Here is a 19,759-nt window from a genome sequence, read left to right on the forward strand (position 1 = left end):
CCTACTGATGACCTAACTATTAACTCTGTTATAAACATTTATTTTTAGAAATGTTCTAAGCCATTAACTAAAAAGGAATAAGAAAAAAAGGCAATCAATACATCTTTTCACATTTTGTTCATTGAGACAAGTTTAAAGTTTAATGCTGCTATTTCATTTCTGCCTCTCTCTCTTTTTTTTTTTTTTTTTTTTTTTTTTTTTTTTTTTTTTTTTTGGTACCAAGGATTAAATCCAGGGGCATTTAACCACTGAGCCACATCCCCAGCCCTTTTTTCATTTTTTATTTAGAGACAGGGTCTCACTGAATGGCTTAAGGCCTAAGTTGCTGAGGCTGGCTTTGAACTCAGTGATCCTCCTGCCTCAGCCTCCAGGGCCACTGGAATTTCAGGCGTGGGCCACTGGAATTTCAGGCGTGGGCCACTGCACCTGGCTCATTTCTGTCTCTGTTCTATACTAATATAGGAGTCAGAGACTATTTGTTCTCTCCCTTTTATGTTTCCCTCCCCCAAGTTCTCATTAGCTTTTTTGGTAGTGGTTAGCTATGGCCATAATAATGCTGAATGAAAACTATGCCAAATGTCAGTGACTGAAAACAACAACCTCTTTTTTCCTCATAGTTATGGAGCCTGCCTAAGGCAGCTCTGCTTCCTGCTACAGGCCTAAGAGTCTAGGTCTGCAGCTTGTATCTGTTTCTTGGATGAAACAGAATGAGCGCCACTGCTCAACTACATTTAGATCCCCTGCTTGTGTCATGTCTCATTGGTCAAAGGAAATCCATATGGCCAAGCCCAAAAGTCAGGAGGCAAGGAAATATACTTTGCCCACATTGAAGCCATGATAAGAATGAGCATGCAGGAAGGGATACAAAAATTGGGGCCAATAATTCAATTTGTTGTATCTTCTTTACCTGGAATTCCAGATACTTGAGTCACCAAACTTAGATACAAAAGTAGTTACAGCTAATTCTAATTCAGGCCTGGTTCTTCATTTTGAGAATTCTAAATCTGAAGCCCAGTGAGCTGAGATGACTTGCCCAAGGTCATGGGGAGGCTGTGGCAGAATCTGAACTTCAATCTTAGGCCAGTGTTTGTCCCATTGCAGGCCTTGACATGATTCTATGCTTATTAAGGTGGACACAGGGCATATATCAAGGAAGATAGGTGAGAGTCTGATTACTTGTGCATGAAATGCATGACCTAGGAATGTTCTGGAGCCATAGTCTGGCTCAGCTCATTTTCTCACTTGAATACATATAAAATCCTTAAAAGTATAGAAGGGCTGGGGTTGTGGCTCAGTGGTAGAGCGCTTGCCTTGCATGTATGAAGCCCTAGGTTCGATCCTCAGCACCACATAAAAATAAATAAACAAAATAAATAAAGGTATCATGTCCATCTACAATTAAAAAATATTAAAAAAAGATTAAAAGGTATAGGAACTGAATTTTAATAGTAGGAGAACCAGAATCATGTTCAGGTTTCTTCTGGACAGTTGTTCTATTATTTTTAGACTGCCTCTTGAACTTTGAAAATTGATTGAAGAATTTATGTAGTATTATTCTTCACAAAGGAATTAATAATCCATTTTCAATATTGTTCAAAAATAGGCCATCTAATTCTAGAAAACTGACGTTATTAGTCTAGCATCACTTAGAAAGTACGGTACTTTTTAAAAAACCACACTTATATCTTCATGTTGCCTTTTTTAAAAGCAGAAAACAAAAGGTAGATGATCATCACTACTTCCCACAGAAGAAATAAATTGTCTTCAGACTTGATGTGACTCATTCTGTCTTCAGTGACATTTTTAGGGGAAGTAGTGATGAAGTCTAGAGATATCTCTGAAGTAGATACAACCAAGTAGATTTATTCACTAATAATAAATGTGGCAAAATAATAAATCCCCAAATTTATAACTTGAATTCAAGAAGAACATGAAATTTATATGTTCAGAACTTTGCATTTTGAGCAATTCTCTGTATCATGGTTTCATAAAATCCAACACCTAACTGGATATCTATTAGACAAAAACCCAGATATGCAAAAGTCTATTAGAAACCTCATTTACCAAGTTGAGATAAAATAATAATTCAAAACATAGGTAATACTTATGAATGGCACAGATTCCAATAGTTCAAAATTGTGATAGAAATATATATATCAACCGCCTTGTTCTTTTTTATAGCTACAGGGTATCACACTATTGGAATATTTATTTAACCAGGCCTGTCAAATGCCATGTTAAATATGGCTAACTTAGCCATCTGTGCTTAATGGCTTCTCTAAGCAATGTTTGCTTTAAAAATAAACACTCTGAAATTCAAAATGAGATATGTATTTTTTCCAGAAATTCCATTTCTGGGCATATATCCTAAAGAGATAGGTGCATATGTGAGAAATCAGTACATATAAGGGCATTTATTGCAAGAGATTGGAAACAGCCCAAAAGCCATAAGTCATAAATGCCTGCTCCAGACGCTCTCATGCAAGCCCAATCCAATGAAATGACCCACCTGCTATGACTTTAAGATCAATTTTACTTAGCAACTGTCATTGCTTACCAATCAGAGCTTGCCTGCTCCCCAAAATCATTGCCAGCACCTATGAACTTGCTTCCAAAATAATTTGTGTAATCCCCTCTCTCCAATAAAACCCTAATCTTTTACTTAATTCTCTGGCCATACCAGAGATTGCTTCAGTCTTATGTCTGATTGTAATCCTGTGTTTTATTCCCAAATAAAATCTTTTTCTTGGAAATTTGTGGCTGTATTTGTATTTGACTTTGACAAACCAGATCCATTTGCTTCTATGACACCAGGATAGTTTATGTTTGAAACACGTTCAAAACTGAATTCTGAGTTCTTTGTCCCACCATCTCTCTCACACCATGTCTTCCTCCTCCAGTGCTCCTTGTCTCAGTACTTGGTCTCATCATCCAACCAATTTCGGTAACTAGGCACTTAGTAGTAAACTTTGATTTCTGTCTCTCCCTTGCTCTGAGGCAAAAATCAATCAGGAAATCATATTAATTCTGTCTTCTCAATATCTCTAGAGCCTATGAAAGTCTCCTTTCTCTGTGGCAAGCCACCATTACCCCATTCCAAAATTATTTCAATGGTGTCCTTGCTGTGATCTGGGCAACCACTCATTTTTCTTTTGTGTGTGTTTTTGCAAGGGCGGGGGATGTCATGGTACTGGGAATTGAACCCAGGACCTTGTGCATTCTAGGCAAGCACTCTACCAACTGAACTATATCCACAGCCCCTGGGAAACCACTCTTGTCCTCCCTCCATCCATCCTCCACACATTAGATAGAATGATTTGTCCCAAAATGTTATTTAACATGTTCAAACATACAGAAAGGTTGAAAGAATTTCATGGCGAACACCCTTAGACCCATCACCTATATTCACCATCTACCATTTGCCCATCATGATAAATCTCTCTCTCCATCCCCAGAGTGATCTTTAAAACCTTCCACAGCTTTCCGTTGTCTTGATTATAAAACACAGATTCTTGTTCATAGCCCTGCATAAGGTGGCCACTGCTGGGGCTGGGGCTGTAGCTCAGTGGCCTAGCACTTGCCTATCATGTATGAGGCACTGGGTTGGATCCTCAGCACCACATAAAAATAAACAAACAAAATAAAGGCATTCTGCCCATCTACAACTACAAAAAAAAAAAAAAAAAAAAAAAAAAAAAAAAAAAAAAAAAAAAAAAGAAGGCCACTGCCTCATTCTGGCTTGTCCCAGGCTGTCTTCCCTCCCTTTCTCCTTGGACACACAGTGCTTGACCTGCTTGTCCACAGTGCCAGGCTGCAGCCCACCTCACGGTCTTTGCTAGGCATCCTCTTAGTCCTTCTCCTCACCAACCTGCTTCCCATTAATCATCCGGGTCTTAAATGTTACATCCTCCGTAAAACCTCCCCTGATCCTCCGCTGAACTAGGTCACAGCAGTCTGCCTCTATTTCCCCTTCACTGCACACATGGCAATTATAATAAATTATTCATGTAATGAGTCCTTTAATGTATCTATTCCCTCCCCACCATGTAAGATTCATAAGGGTAGAAACACTATTTTTTTTCACAGCTACATCCCCAACACTTGTCTCAGAGTAGGTAATCAAAAAAATTTTTGTGAAATAAATTTTGAAAAGAAAGCATGATATAACATCGGAGAATGTTAGAACAATAGGCATCTTTAAAGACCACCTACTCAGCCCACCCTCCCTTGCTGGGGATCAAACAAGCCTACTTTACCCCTGAACCACACCCCTAGTCCAAGACCTTCATTTCTAACTCCCAATTGACAGGAGTCACACAGATCAAGAAAAATTTCTGAATATGCTAACTGATTGGTATTTTCAAAGTAACCTTTGTAAGTTAATGATAATGTACATTTCAAAAAAGTTAAAAGAGATTTTAAATTGTTGTCACCACAAAGAAATGATAACCATTCAAGGTCATAGATATGCAACATAGCCTGATTCGATTGTTTTGCAATGTGTACACATAAAAAAACCATCAGATTGTACCTCCCTAAATGTATACAATTATTATTTGTCAATTAAAAACAAAATAAAGGCAAACTTTCTGCAAGGACTGTAATTACAACCCTAGACTGTTGGTTCCAGCATTCCACTTATTGGAAGAAGAGATCATGGCCCTGCCTGGAATATTCCATTCCTTATTTGGATATATTGAGTCTCATTTTTCCCTCAGATGAATCAAACAAGTTGTAGAGTCATAGGTAAACAGAAAAGCCTGACTGTATCCACCCAGTATATAAATAACACCTGCAAGACACAGAGGATTCGGGTAATCAGCTCGTTTCACTTATGTTGCTGCTGTCATTGGACTTACTCATCAGGATGTAGATTTTCTAGATCATAAAAACAAAGATATTTTGATGGAACTTCATATACTTCCCTTTCCTTAAGAAAGGATCACAAGGGGCTGGGGTTGTAGCTAATAGATACGGAAAATGAAGAATCCCCAAAATAATGTAGCCTGAGAAAAAGGGAGTAAAAAGAAAGCCAAGCACTGACAGCTTTCATTTCCCAAGACAAATGTTTCCCTGATGTTAACTGCAGGCAGGAAGGAGGTGTCTCATCACACTAAGGTTATAGCCTCTCACAGGTATTGACCTTCCTTTGAGTAAATCCTCTCCAGATGTGGATCATAGACCCTGACCCAAGAGCTCAAATTCCTCAGCACTCAAACTCACCCCTTCACGGATTGATAGAACAAACCTCAAATTCCTGGGTGCCCAAGAAAACTGATATGCTCACTAGACCACCTCTCAGGATAACCTATATAAGCCCAGGCCCTTCCTTTGTTCGTGGGCTCATTTTCCACCAGGAAAGTGGGTCCCACCACGGCATCATTTCATCCCTGCATCCCCTGCTCCTAAGTGAAACTTTGTTCCTGAATAAAGTGCTGAGCTGATTTGTGAAGTTTGCATTCTTCCAGGTGTTTGGGGGCTAACAGTGGCTCAGTGGTAGAGCACTTGTCTAGCATGTGTGAGGCCCTGGGTTCGAGCCTTAGTACCACATAAAAATAAATAAATAAAATAAAGGTATTGTGTCCAACTACAGCTAAAAATAAAAACAAGAAAGGAACACAAATACATAAGTAATAATCATTAGAATGAATTGAGCCCAGATTCACAGTAATATTAATCTCATTATCACATGCCAAGGTTTAACAGTCAGTAGAGGAGAATGAGAAGGCCATGCGAGAAATAAGGGGAAACCCTTTCTTTTAAAGCAAAGTGGAGAAAAATGTCAAGTTCTAGAAGGCCCGGAGAGTGAGAACCTGTAATGTGTTGGGTGTGATCAGTGTTTTTTTTTTCCCCATGTACATATTTCACATTAAACTGAATATTGCTTCTAGGAATTAGCAAGAGAATTTTCCTCCTACAGTAGTGTCTTTTGAAATTAAAGAAAAGCAACAGTAAAAAAAGTCTACACTGGCAAGGTTATAACCAAAATTAGATCTGACAAGGTTTGAACAATAGCTAGGAAAATTGTGCCACATCAAAAATTCCAAAAGATTGTGTGAATCACCTGAAGTATGAATTTAACATATCGATTCCAGAGCACTGCTCCAAACTTATTAGACAAAATCTTCAGAAATCCCAATAATTTTTATCAAACTTCTGTGGTTCTAATACAAGTGGATTACACTTTAAGAAACACTGTATTAGAGGACAAATGATCTCAACTATATAATTTGGACCATCTCTATGTCATGATGGTTGCTTGGATTTGGCCTTGGAATAATCTCCCTTTTAAATAATCCAAAGATTATTAACTGCAAGGCAATTACAATGAGGTGGAAAGAACCTAACCTTAGTCTCAGAAGACATTAGCTCAAATCTCAACTACTTATCAACCATGTGAACTCAGCAAGTTAATTATCCAATCTAGGCCTTGGCCTATTTGATTAGAAAATAGGAATTATAAGGCTATCTTGGAGTAATTGAAGATATCAAATGAGATAATATGTGTAAATATGCTTTGTAAATTTTAACCACTTTTTAAAAATTGAATTATCTGTAGTGCTACGTGGTTCATAATCTGTTTAGGGACCTGTTTTACCTGATAGGTTGGTTAGGGCTTAAGCAGTCTATATATTACATTGTATATCTCACAATGACTCTTTCTATGACCCATCCCCTCTCCCCCACATCAGGGAGATGAAACCTGCCTTTCTCACAGGAATGTTGTTCAAAATCCTGCTTTTTATCTACAGAAACAAAATTACTATTCTGTCAAAACAAATTCCATAGAAACACGAACTACTATTGTCACTATGAGTAATTCATACTGTTTCAAAGATTATCAATTGTACCTCACTAGAATTCATCAGACAATTTTGGGGGGAGGGATCTTTTCATACTTGAAAAAGGAAAATACAATATATAATTAGAATTTTGCATGAATGGCAAAACACTCATATAAAGTTTAAATCACTGGAATTTGCTGAGGGAAAGATGTCTCCTTATAGGAATGCAGAGAACTAGATATGTGTTTAAATCAAAATATTATATTTTTTATCCTCTTTATTGTTAGATATACTTAATTTGGGGGAGGAAACTGATTGCACTTTTCTATATAGCCAGTGGCTCATTTTGTCTTCAGAAAGTTGAAACTTATTTGTGCAAATCTGTGGGGATTAATGAGTCCTGGTAGTAATACTAATGTTTAAATCTTTCTCATTTGGAAACAAGGAAGGAAATCATTCTATCACAAAGCGGTCATGTCAATCACTCATGGTTAAACTGTAGTTCGAGTGATTGGGGGTTTTGAATATATTTTCTTTTCCATCTTTTCCTATATTCATTATTCATAAATGGACCTTTTTTTTTAAAAAAAAGAGATTCTTGGCTTTCAGTGAATATAAAAAAAGAGATATTTGGACTTTTCTGGAATCTTTTCTGATATCTTTCTGACTCATGGGGTGCACACCTGAACCATGGGAGGTCCCCTTCATGCTTTTGTATGCATGGGTTTATGGAAATATTGTTATTTCTTTTCAATTCCTTCCTGTTGCTGCAGAACCTGGCTCTATTAGAGTTGTTTGCTTGCAAAGCATCTGAATGCTCTGAGTCAAGTGAAGAGGTGGGCTGGCTGGCAGCTACTCAGGGTGCCAATTATAAGGGGCACTAAACATCCCTGGAAATGTAATGAGGTGGAGAACTACTCTCAGGAAGAATACGGTATGAGCAGGAAGGAATAATATCTACTTGAGTAGACAGAGGAGGTAGGGACCCCATACCTGAAGAGATATTCATGGTTGATAAATTGCCTTCTAATAAGAACAGGTCTGGTTAGAGGTGGGGGTTTTGTTTTGCAGAATGGAGCATACAAGTTCTGGTCAGATTTGAATTGCTAAAAACACAGGGACAGCAAAATCCTGTCTCTAAATAAAATATAAAAAAGGGCTGGGAATGTGGCTCAGTGATTAAGTGCCCTTGGATTTAATCCCTGGTTCCAAACAACAACAACAAAGAACACAGGGAAAAGAGGAGTTTGCCTTCACTGAGGATTTCCTCTGTACCCTTTCCACCAGGTAGGTGTGACTCAAAATAAATCGTGTACAAATATTGAAAAAGCATCTGAAAAGTGTACCATGTGGTATATCAGCTCATGTATTGGCTCAGCTCTGTGAAGGCACCAGATCTCCATTCCTGGATTGAACACAGTAGTCCTGAATAAGTGGGGTGTTTTTCTCTGGGACTTGAAGATGAGACTGGGGTCTAAAGGGCTAGAGAAGGAAGATACATTTTCTTTCTTTTTTTTTCTTTGTGGCAGGGGGCAGATACTGGGGATTGAACTCAGGGGCACTCGACCACTGAGCCACATCCCCAGCCCTATTTTGTGTTTTATTTAGAGACATGGTCTCACTGAGTTGCTTAAGTCCTTGCTAAGTTGCTGAAGCTGGCTTTGAACTTGTGATCCTCCTGCTTCAGGGAGGCACCACTCTGCCTGGCAGGAAGATACATTTTCAATATCCTGTGAATATCTATTAATCACTGGATTACTGGGACTCTGGAATGCGGTGTTTTTTGGGGGGGAAGAAATAAGAGGGTAATTTGCCAAACTCTGCCATGATCTGCACATACATTCATTTCTGCTTTCTCCCTGTCGTCTACCTATATCAGCTAACAATGCACTCTCCTAAACATCCTGTTCTGATGGGAATTTGGGCTCTTTGGTTTGCTTCTAATTAATAGGCTTTATTTCTAGGAGCAGTATTAGGTTTACAGAAAAATCAAGCAGAAAGTACAGAGTTCCAATATGCTACCCCCATCCCAGTTTCTCTTATTATTAACATCTTGTATCAATGTGGTACATTTGTTAGAATTGATGAGCCAATATTAATATGTTATTTTTAACTAAAGATCATAGTTTCTACTAGAGTTCATTCTTTGTGTTTTACAGTTTTATTGGTTTTGATAAGTGCATAATATAAGATATATACAATTACATTTTCATGCAGAATAGCTTCACTGTCCTCAAAATTTCCTGTGCTCCAACCACTAACTTTTTACTATCTTCAGTAAAAAGTTTATGGTCTTTTTTTCAGAATGTCATATACTTAAAATCATGGTAAGCAGACTTTTCAGACTTGCTTCTTTTGCATATCAATAGGCATTTGGGTTTCTCCACATCTTTTGTGACTTTATAATTTATTTTTTTAAAAAACTATGATGGACTGTGCACAGTGGTGCATACCTTTGTCCCAGTGGTTCAGGAGGCTGAGGCAAGAAGGTCACAAGTTCAAAGCCAGCCTCAGCAATTTAGTGAGGCCCTAAACAACTCAGTGAGACCCTGTCTCTAAATAAAATACAAAAAAGGGGTGGGGATGTGGTTCAGTGGCTAAATGGCCCTGAGTCCAATCCCTGGTACCAAAAAACAACCAACCAAACAAAAAACAACCAAAACACCATGGTTGGCTGGGCATGGTGATGAAAACCTTTAATCCCAGCTGCTCAGGAGGCTGAGGCAGGAGGATCACAAGTTCAAGTTAACTTCAGCAACTTAGTGAGGCACTTAGCAACTCAGCATGAACCTGTCTCAAAATAAAAAATAAAAAAGGGCTAAGGATGTGGCTCAGTGGTAAAGCACCTCTGGGTTCAATCCCTGGTACCAACATAAATATTTTAAAAATTTAAAAATTGTGGTAAGAATACTTAACATGAGATCTACCATCTACAATACAAACACCCTTCGAGGGAAGTAGGCACTAGGGATTGGACCCAGAGGAACTTGACCACTGAGCTATACCCCTAGTCCTTTTTATTTTTTTATTTTGAGACAGGGTCTCAATAAATTGCTGAAGCTGTCCTCAAACTTGTGATTCTCCTATCTCAGCCTCCCTAGTTGCTGGGATTAGAAGTATGCACCGACATGCCTTGTTTCAACACATTTTTAAATGTGCAATACAGTATTTGTTCTTGTTGTGCTGTTTTTTTAAGTAGAGTGAGAAAGAGAAAATAATGGAACTCTGAGGAAACAATAACAATTTTTAAAAATCCCATCAGATGCTGGGTATATGGCACACATCTGTAATCCCAGCTGCTCCATAGGCTGAGACAGGAGGATTTCAAGCTCAAAGCCAGCCTCAACAATTTAGTTGGACCCTAAGATATCTGGCAAGACCCTGTCTCTAAATAAAATATAGAAAGGGTTGGTGATATGGCTCAGTAGCAAAGTTCTCCTGGGTTCAATCCCTAGTATCTGCCCCCCAAATCCCATCAGATGATGGGAAGTCTGCATTTGTTTTGTTAGAGTTATTATTACTGTTATCAGCTACAAACAGTGGTCTTGTTTATTTATCTAATCATGTTTAGTGCAAAATTAGTAGCAATTTTAATGCAGTAATTTTAGTGCAAAATTAGCAGAAGTTTTCTGCTTATTTTTTTTTCCTGTAAACTTATACTGCTCTTAGAAATACAGCCTATTAATTAAAAACAAACTAACAAGCCCAACTTCCTACAAGAACAGGAAGTTTAGGAGAGTAAATTGGCTACTGATATAGATAGGTGGTAGGGACAAAGCAGAAATGAACATATGTGTAGACTTGGTCTATGACAGAGTTGGAAAATTACCCCTCTTATTTCTTCCAAAGTAGCTTAACATGCTGACTTCTACCTTCTGTGTGGAATATGTATCCTAGACCAAAGCTTTGTGCCACCCTGTCCATATTTTACATGCTTTCTAATTCTACTCCCACTTTTTTTGGTACCAGGAATTGAATCCAACGGTGCTTAACCACTGAGCTGCATCCACAGCTCTTTTTTATTTTGATATAGGGTCTCACTATGTTGCTTAGAGCCTTAGGAAGTTGCTGAGGCTGAATGTAAATGGCCTAAACTCATCAATCAAAAGACAAGACTAGGAGATTGGATTAAAAAAGAAGACCCAACAATATTGTTGTTGTCTCCAAAAGACTTATCTCATAGGCAAAGACATCCACAGACTGAAGGTAAAAGGATGGGAAAGAACATATCATTCACATGGATCTCGTAAACAAGCAGTGGTTTCTATTCTCATATTGGATAAAGTGGACTTCAAGCCAAAGTTAATCAGAAGGGACAAAGAAGGTCATTGTATACTGCTTAAGGGAATTAAACATCAACAAGACATAACAACTATAAATATTTATGCCCCAAACAATGCAGTGTCTACATACATCAAACAAACCCTTCTTAATTTTGAGAATCGAATAGACCACAACACAATAATACTGGGTGACTTTAACATACCTATCTCATCACTGAATAGATCCTCCAAAAAAAAAAAAACCAAACTAAATAAAGATGCTATAGAACAAAAAAATACAATTAATAATTTAGACTTAACAGACATATAGAATATTTCATCCATCAAAGACTGATGGATAAAATGGAATCCATCTTTCTTCTCAGCAGCACATGGATACTTCTCTAAAATAGATCATATCTTAGGCCATAAACAACTCTTAGCAAATAAAGAAATAGAGATAATACTTTGCATTCTATCAGATCATAATGGAATAAAAATTAGAAATCAACAATAAAACAAAAAATGGAAGCTACTCTAACTCATGCTTCAAATTCTAATGTCTTGTTCACTAAATTCACTTTTTAATAGCTCTAGCATGTTCTACTATGAGTTATTCCTGACTTCTCGGAGATTGATTATATGTCCTTTGAATATTGATTATATGTCACCTATTCCTCCTGTGTTTTACTTATTCATCTTTGGAGAAAAGCACACTTTCTGAATTGACACACACAGATTGAATGAGCATCCAGCTTCTGTTTTCAAGGCAATAACCATATCAAACAGCTATTGGGGGCTCAGCTATTAAATCTTCCCTTGTTTCAATTTTTGCTCACTTATTTTCCTACAAGTGTTAACTCTGATGTCATTACCCAATAAATCATGGATAATGACAAGGATCAGCATGGTATTCTGTATATAAACAGTTAGTGCTGGGCATGGTGGCATATGCATATAATCCCAGTGGCTCGGGAGGTGGAGTCAGGAGGATCGAAAATTTAAAGCCAGTCTCAGCAACTTAGTGAGGCCCTCAGCAACTCAGCGAGACCCTGTCTCTAAATAAAAAATTAAAAAGGGTTGGGGATGTGGCTTAGTGGTTAAGCACTCCTGGATTCAAAAAAGGAAAAGAAAAGAAAATTAAGATCCTAACAAAAAATGAGGGAGATGATCTATCTCTTAGATTGGAGGGTAAAGATACTGTTTTCCCTACCATGTGAATGCACCACCATACTTAGACTCAAAGAACACTTTGCATGTGTCTGACCAAGAAACTCATTGTACACTGAAGAAAATATATATGTGGGCTCATGCTATAGCATGCACCGGTATTATGTGCCTCATGATTCCAGAGTACAATGAAATGGCTCCCTCAAAGTTCAGTTACAGAATCAGCTATCAGATAATATTTAGTGACACTGAGGTGATAATTTGCATGACATAGTCATGTAAATATATGCAGCCAATATAAGGTGCTGTCTCTCTCATAGCCAAGGTAGGGGTGCAGGAACCAGGATGAAGAACTGGGAATGGCCCCTCTTATTCTTACACCTAATAGCCTACTTAAGGAATTTTCCCTGTATGTTTCCATGAACTTGGGTTGGATGAGTCTAAGTATTCTGATGGCCAAGGAAGGGATGTGTACATTGAAGACATGGTTTTATTACACTGGAAACTGAAAATGCCTCTTAACTATATCAGGTTCCTCATGCCACAGAACCTCAGATGGAGAAGGAGGTACCTGTGTTCACGGGGATTATCATCAAAAGGAAATTGGGTCACTCAGGTCCAATGATTGCAGGGAGAACTAGGTCTAGAGGTAAAGGGATTTGCTGAGAGAACTCATACCAGTCCTTTGATCAATAATCCTAACCTGTGGGAAACTGCAACAACCAGTGAAAATAGGGCCACTAAGAGATAATATCTGGCCAGAATGGAAGGTTTCGGTCAATCCCTCAAATAAAGAAATCCATCTAGCCAGGCATGGTGGTGCACACCTGTAATTCCAGCGGCTCAGGAGGCTAAGGCAGGAGGATCACAAATTCAAAGCCAGCCTCAGCAACTTAGTGAGGCCCTAAGCAACTCAGTGAGGCCCTAAGCAACTCAACCAGACCCTGTCTCTAAATAAAATATAAAAAGGGCTGGGGATGTGACTTGGTGGCCATAGTGCCCCTAGGTTCAATTCCTAGTACCAAGGGGGATGGGGGAAGAGAGAGAGAGAGAGAGAGAGAGAGAGAGAGAGAGAGAGAGAGAGAGAGAGAGAGAGAGGAACAAAGGAAGGAAGGAAGGCAGGAAGAGGGAGGGAGAAAGAAAGAAAAGAAAGAAATCCATTTAGCTGAAGTACTGACAGAGAGTAAAGGAGAATTTGAAAGATGATAACTCAGATCTTGTGCTTGGCCACAGAGACTGAAGCACCCGTTTTCCGTTAACTCTTCCTTCCAACCTCATTCTTCCCAGCTGTCCTGCATGAAGAGAAAAGGTGGTAGCTAAAGTTTTCGATTTCATGTGGGAGTGTGGCAAGAACTTCTGTCACCCTGCAATGATACAGTAGTCACGGGTCAGAACTTTTTCTGAAAGCACTACATAATAAATCAGCCTTTGTGGGCCATATGGTCTTTGTCACAACCACTCATCTCTGCTGTTGGAGCATAAAAACAGCCATAAACAATACATAAAAGAATGTGTGTGGCTGTGTCCCAATGAAAACTTTACTAACAAAACCAGATGGCTCGTCTGTGGGCTGTGGATTGCTAACTTCTGTGATCCCTGAACTGAGGAATGAATGTTTCTTTCTTTTTATTTGGGGGGGGGTGGTTACTGAGGATTAAACTCAGGGGCACTTAACCACTGAGCCACACTCCCAGCCCTTAGAGACAGGGTCTCGCTAAGTTACTTAGTGCCTCACCATTGCTGAGGCTAGCTTTGAACTCGTGATCCTCCTGCCTCAGCCTCCCAAGATGCTGGGTTACAGGGGTGCGCCACATGAGTTTTTTTTTTTTTTTATTCAGACAATATCATCAACAACAAAAGAGTAAATGCTGAAAACTTTCAATAAACTTCTAGTGTTTTGAAATGTACAGTTCATTATTGTTATATAGAGTCAGTGCATGTGCAATAGTACATGGGAACTTCTTCCTCCTATCTAACTGATAAGTAGATAAAGTTATAAATATTGCTAGGTGTCATGATGCTCACCTGTAATTTCAGCAACCAGGAAGACTGAGGCAGGAAGACTGCGAATTTGAGGCCAGACTCAGCATTTTAGCAAGACCATGACTCTAAATAAATAAATAAATTGGGCTGGGGAAGTGGCTCGGTAGTAGAGTGCACCTGGGTTCAATCCCCAGTATACACACACACACACACACACACACACACACACACACGAAGAAAATGGAGGAGGAGGAGGAGGAGGAGGAGAAAAGAAAGGAAGGAAGAAAGAAAGAAGAAGAATAGAGTGGATGTTGAGGGTAAAGGCAATGAAACATGCTGGATCATTTCAGTTTGACCCACCATACCTACTCTCTCCAACTTTCCAGACTTCTTACTGCTTTGTTAAGGTTTGGATATGAGATGTCCCCCAAAATTCACATGTGAAACAATGCAAGAAGGTTTGGAGGAGAAATGATTGGGCTATACCCTTAAACTAATCAGTGAATTGCTCCCTGATGGGATTCACTGAGTGGTGACTGGAGGCAGGTGGGTGTAGTGGAGGAGGAAGCACTGGGGGCGTGGCTTTGGGGTCTATATTTGTACCTGGAAAGTGGAGTCTCTCTCTGTTTCCTGATCACCATGTGAGCCGCTTCCCTGTGCCACACTCTTCCTCCATGATGTTCTGCCTCACCTTGAGGCCTGAGGAATGGAGTCTTGTCCGTGGAGACAAGACTTATCCATGAGACCTCTGAAACTGTGAGCCCTCAAATAAATTTTTCCTCCCCCAAAATTGTTTTAGTCGGGTCTTTTAGTCACAGTAGCTAAAAAGTTGACTAAAATTTGTTTTATTCCTTTGCCCTCTGGCTTTCAGTTGGTCTTGACCAATTGTAGCCAATAGTGGGAGATCAGAGGACAGGAGGAGAGGAAGGTCATGTGTTATTTCCCATGCTCCCTTCCTGCTGGGCTGAAGTTTGTTAAAGGCTGTTTTCCTCTGCCACAGATCCTGTCGGGTGGTCTTTCCTAATACTATAGCTATGAATTTTTCTTTCTTTTCCCTCTCCCTCTCTTCCTTCTTTCTTCCTTTTCTTCTGTTTTCCCAGGGGGTTGAACCCAGGGGCACTTTACCACTGAACTGCATCCCCAGACCTTTTTATTTATTTTAAGACAAGTCCTCACTAAGTTGCTGAGGCTGGCCTCAAACTTACAATCCTCCTACCTCAGCCTCCTGAGTCACTGGGATTACAGCTGTGTACCACCATGACTGGCTCTAACTATACCTGCAATTCTTTCTGGATTCCAATAATCACTCCCTCCCCTGACCTTCAGGTCTAGGGTAAATGTCCCCCTGATGCTACTAGCTTTGGAGTACTTCAATACCTCTTATTGAGTTCCTTTTACCATGTCCATATCATTATAAATAGATCTTTCATTAAGCCTTCTTCAATTTCCGTTTGTGTCTGTCATTTGTTTCTCATGAGGATCTTGACTGAGAAAGATGTCATTAATTTTAAAATAGTCTTCTCTTCAGAGATATTAAAATGTGAACAAAATGTGTACCTTAGGATCATTGCTATATAGTCCTAATGAATGAATGAATCAATGAATGATTAGCATTCACAGTACAGCTCAAAAACCAAACAGGGCTGGGGATATAGCTCAGTTGGTGGAGTGCTTGCCTTGCATGCACAAGACCCTGAATTTAATCTCCAGTACCACAAAACAAACAAAACAACAACAAAAAACTATACATTAGTATGTAGTGGTATGATAGATTGTGTTGTTCAGAATGAACTTCAAAAATCAGAATTGATACTGTTTCTCCCTGAGAACTTAGATGCTCTTTCTCAGGCTTGCTTCTGATAAGTAGCATAAAGGTCTTGCCCAAGACCCTTAGTGTTACATCAGAAGTCAAAACATTAAAATGCTATTTAATCATTGTATTTTTAATGAGGTGAGATAGTTCCATAGCAAATGTTGGTAAACATGGGTACAGTTTTGCTTTTTATGAGGCAGCACAAATTACTGTGCTTTGTGATTCTTCATAAACTGAGTTCCAGTCTTTTTGCAAGAAGAAAATAGCCCACCACTGTGGGAATATTCCAGATTCTTCAGGGGTGGCAGTTAAGTCACATTCACTGTGCCATGAGAGAGCTGGTATATATTATGGGCAAGCCTATTTTAACAGACACGGTCTTCCTTACTGCCCTTATTTTTAAAATTTTTTTAAATTTTTTTACATGAGCTCTCTTATTATTTTTTTGCATTACAATGCTTAATAAACCTTTATACCACAATTTATCATATCTCTGTTTGTATGTAAGGTATGTTGACACCAAATTCACATCATCATACATGTATTTTGTATAATGATGAGGGTCTCCTTCCACCATCCATGCAATTCCCCTTCTTCCTCTCTTTCCTTCTCACCCCTCTTCTTTATCTAGAGGTAATCTTCCTCCCATGCTCTCCCTCCCTACCCCATTTTTTGTAAAACATTTTTTAGTCTAAGTTGCCTGTCTAGAATTTACCAACACTCCAGCAATACCACTCATCAGAATTGTATGGACTGTCATATAACAGAACACCAGCAAGGGCCTCTACTCAACATAGAACAAGAGCTGCTGCAACTTTGAAAAACTTGAATGCATTTTCTTTCCTAATTTCTAATTCCCTAATTGTCCTGATAGAGACAGAGAGATAAGTATCTTACCTCTGGCCTTCGTCATCAATTTTACATCAGAATGTAAAAAAAAAAAAAAAAAAAAAAAAAAAAAAGTGCTCTTTCCTTCACTGAGAAAGTTTTGCTATCCAAATGTAACAGCTGAGCCAGACATGGTGGTACATACCTGTAATCCCAGTGACTCAGGAGGCTGAGGCAAGAGGATCACAAGTTTGAGGCCAGCCTCAGCATCTTAGCAAGGCCCTGAGCGACTTTGTGAGACTCTGTCTCAAATAAAAAGGGCTGGGATGTTGCTCAGTGGTTAAGTGCCCATGGGTTCAATCTCCAGTATCAAAAAAACAGAAAAACAAATAAACAAAGAAATCCCACTGAACTAAATAATGTATTTATTGACATTGTTGATTTACATTAATAAATGTTCTAGTGACCAGCAGCCAGAAGGAAGACTATACTCTGAGGAGAATTGCACTTTCCTTCCAGAAGTTTTCCTTGTTTCCACGATCTCTTGGTTGAGAGGTAGTGGCCACATCCTCCCGATTCCCCACTGCCCCTTCTATTGACCATTCTTTCCTAGTCTATGCCAAAGACCCTTTCTGAGATTCCTTCCACCTACCATATCACTGGCTACCATTCCCCCTTACAGATACCTATTTATATTCAGTTCTCTCTTCCACTCTGATAAATGCCTTTGAACTTTGACTCTCATTTATCTCTTCTGCCTCAAGTCTTGCCAGTACCTTGGGAAGTCTCACCATCCATGTGGACAACCTCATCAACTCCCTGTCACCATGATGTGTTCTTCTTCTCTTCCAAATACCTCCTATCTTTGTATTCATTTTACTCACTCTTCAACCATATTAGGATCACTAGCCCTTCCCCATATTCTTGAAGTATACCAGCCCACTCACTACTGTCCTAATTTCCTTTTGGACTGACCCTGGTCCTGTGGGTCATCACATGATCCATTTTCTCAATGCTATAATCAGCTCCCTCAGATTTGTTCTGCTATCACACCTTTACTATAACCATCCACCCTTGGATTAGTCCTTCAATATGCCTTCTTTCTTCCTCAACCTGCGTGACAAAAATGGTCAGTCGTGCTGATTGATTTCATGACTGATCATTTTTGTCACGCAGGTTATAAGATATTTCTCCAAGAGGTATTTGAATATCTGTTAACTATAGAATTACAAGGAAGAAAAATCTAAGAAATCTGTGTTTGAAGACCACATTTTCAATTTTGCTGTCTGAATCATTCTGGAATTAATGACCATGCACAGAATTGACTCCACCTTTTTTTTTTTAAGGAAGGATTTTCTTCCGATCTGGTGATGGAAGGCTGAAGAAATAGACTTCATAGTGAATTTTCAAGAACTTCCTAAAACACCTGGAACTACCAAGGAAACTGCCAAGAAGCTGTAAAATCAAAAATTGGCCTATCAAATCAGAAAGCCACAATTATATTTGCTTGTTCCAAAGCCATTCCATGTTTGCTACCATAAGAAGCTATGGCCCTTATTAAGAAGTTACTACCAGGTATGGCGCCCAATGGAAGTTGTCCTTCAAAATGGCCTCCTAAAGTGATGCTTACCTCTTTGTAGCCATGCCCTAGTGTAGTCCCCTCCTACATTGAAAAGGACTGACCTGTATGGCCAGAGGGATACTATAGAAGTAACATTGAGTATATTCTGAAACTGTCATAAAATTTACTGTCACTTCCACTTTGTTCTCTTTTGGATTATTTCCACAAGAAGGAGCCAACTTCCATGTTCTGAGAACACTGATGCAATACTCTGTGGAGAAGTCCATGTGGGGAAGAACAGAAGCCTCTCCCAACAACCAGCACCAACTTGCCAGTCATGTGAGTGAGCCACCACGAGAGTAGATTCTTTAGCCTGAGAGAAGCCTTCAGATGAATGTAGTCCCAGCTGGCATTATGATTGCAACTTCATGACAGACTTTAAGACAGAATTGGCCAGCGAAGCTGCTTCCAAATCCCTGACCCCCAGCAATCGTGAGAGATAATCTAGTGTTTGTTGTTGTTTTAAACCACTACGTTTGGGGGTAATCTTATTGCAGAAAAGATAACTAATGCAAATATCAACATCGCAGACCTTCCTTCAATGTGCTTTGGATGATCATGCTGCCTTTCTGCTTCTTCATCACCCACCCCAATGATCTAAGCTCAAACTCAAGAGTTAAGGCTTGTAGAGGTCCCATTTGCAATTCTATAGGAATGACCTAGATCTCTTTACTGCCTGGTTCACTCTTCATTAGCTTTCTGAGAAAGGCCAAGAAGCTCCACTGGACCATTCAACCACAGAAAACAACTATATCTGGATAAAATATCATGCCATATTTTCAAAAGCTACCTGAAAACTTTGGAGAAAACCCAAAAGACAGGCAGGTACTGGAAGACAGCCATCACTTGAAGCAAATAAACTTGATGAGTCATCAGTGTGGGGGGAGAGTGTTGTCTAAGGGCAGGTTACAATATGTACCACCCTCGGGGTGGGGATGAAAGAAGGCTTAATGAAGCTGGGAAAACTGCATCTTTATTACTTGGAAGAAGCAGAGGAGAGAATAGGAACAAACACAGTAACTGAAAAGTGAGGAGGGACATCTCAGAAAAGAGATAGCAAGACAGGAGGAGTCTCAGATTCTGTACAGAAGCTGCCTAAGTTTGTGACAGGTCACTGAACCATGCTTTTGCAGGCTGGGAATTGGGGCAGATTCCAAGCAGTCCAGCTAAGGTTAAAAGAACTGCACTGAGAGTTCAGCTTGAGTGGAGATGGTTTTCCATTTGAGTTTGACCCATTAAAAAGCGCCTACTGCTTCCAACACACACAGGGGGTGGGGAGCAGGAGAGAGAGGGAGAG

The sequence above is a fragment of the Spermophilus citellus genome (genome assembly GCF_964194105.1).
Source record: "Spermophilus citellus genome assembly, chromosome: X".
NCBI classification, from domain to species: domain Eukaryota; kingdom Metazoa; phylum Chordata; class Mammalia; order Rodentia; family Sciuridae; genus Spermophilus; species Spermophilus citellus.